Source organism: Eubalaena glacialis, chromosome 13 (genome assembly GCF_028564815.1).
Source record: "Eubalaena glacialis isolate mEubGla1 chromosome 13, mEubGla1.1.hap2.+ XY, whole genome shotgun sequence".
Taxonomy (NCBI): Eukaryota; Metazoa; Chordata; class Mammalia; order Artiodactyla; family Balaenidae; genus Eubalaena; species Eubalaena glacialis.
In genome coordinates, this window is record NC_083728.1 from 79,267,370 (window position 1) to 79,268,599 (window position 1,230).

Here is a 1,230-nt window from a genome sequence, read left to right on the forward strand (position 1 = left end):
TGTTCATATGGACAAAAATGAAACTGGATTCCCTGTTTCACACTGCACACAAAAATTCAACAGTACACAAAGTAAGAAGTTAAATAATTGAAGTAAAAGAAGAATTTGAGAAGAATATATAGATGAAAAGAAAATTTCTAACTCTGGAGATTTATTAAACAAGTTACAGAAAAGGCTAATAATAAATTTGGCCACATGAAACAAAAGAACTTCTGCACAAGAAAGATGATAATTAGAATTAATAATAGCATCTAACTCATAGTTTGAGCCTGAGTATCAGAAGAGATTATGTCTGTGAAAGGGACCTGTAAATCACTAAGCAAATGGTGGGGTTTTTTAAAAGTATAATTTCCATTCTATTGTCTTTCCAGGGGACCGTATTTCTTTAGTCTTTAAGGACTTAGCTCCTTACATGGGCTTTGGTGGAGGTCCTGGGGCAGCACCAGCAGGTCTAAATCGGGGTGGAGGTGTTCGGTCCTTCCGGGCTTCCCGAAAACGATTCCTGACTACCTTGCTGTGAATGGCACAACTCACGCAGTAATGCGGTTTCACATACAGCTTGGGAAGCACATAGGACAGTTCGCGCCAGGAGCTCACTCACCGTCGAAAACACTCGCTTTGGAAGTGTCCCTGACGGCTGCGGCCTCTACGATGCTCCAAATGACGAACTTCTTAATGGCCTTATCCTCGGGCACGCATCGGGCACAGCTGGTGCAGCGAATAGGCTGCACGTGGCCGCGTCCCTTTTAGGCACAACCATTATTCCTTCTTTTCCTGGTCGTCTTGGAAGCGAGGAGGCGAGAGAGCATGGTGGTTGTTTTTAACCTGACCCAGCAAAGCGCCTTATGCTCTGTTTAGATTGATTTGATGTTAGGAACACTGGTTCACTCAAATTATTTCAAGTTTTGAAGATTTTGTAGTTAAGATTCCATGATAGGCATCATAAACGGATGGGTTCTTGACACCTTGGTTCCTACAAGCTTCATGCCACCTGCTCCTGCAAAGCTTGCCGTGGGATTGCAGTTAGTGAGCGGTTGGTAGCTGCTACAGTGCTAAGAGCTGAAATACACTGAAATTAACCACAGGTCTTTTTTTTTTTTTTTTTTTTTTTTGGTGCATTATAGACTCAGAGCTCCTAAATAGTTACATCAGAGAGATTCTTCTGGTACAATTGCTATCTAGTTGGGGAGGAAGGATTCTTGGTGCTTGCTACCCTGCCCTCTTTCCAGA

At 42.7% G+C, this 1,230-nt stretch overlaps 1 pseudogene; it reads right to left on the reverse strand.

The window, feature by feature from the left end:
* Window positions 1-384: 384 nt before the first annotated feature.
* Window positions 385-809, reverse strand: LOC133103425 (small ribosomal subunit protein eS26-like; annotated as a pseudogene).
* Between the last annotated feature and the right edge of the window lie 421 nt (window positions 810-1,230).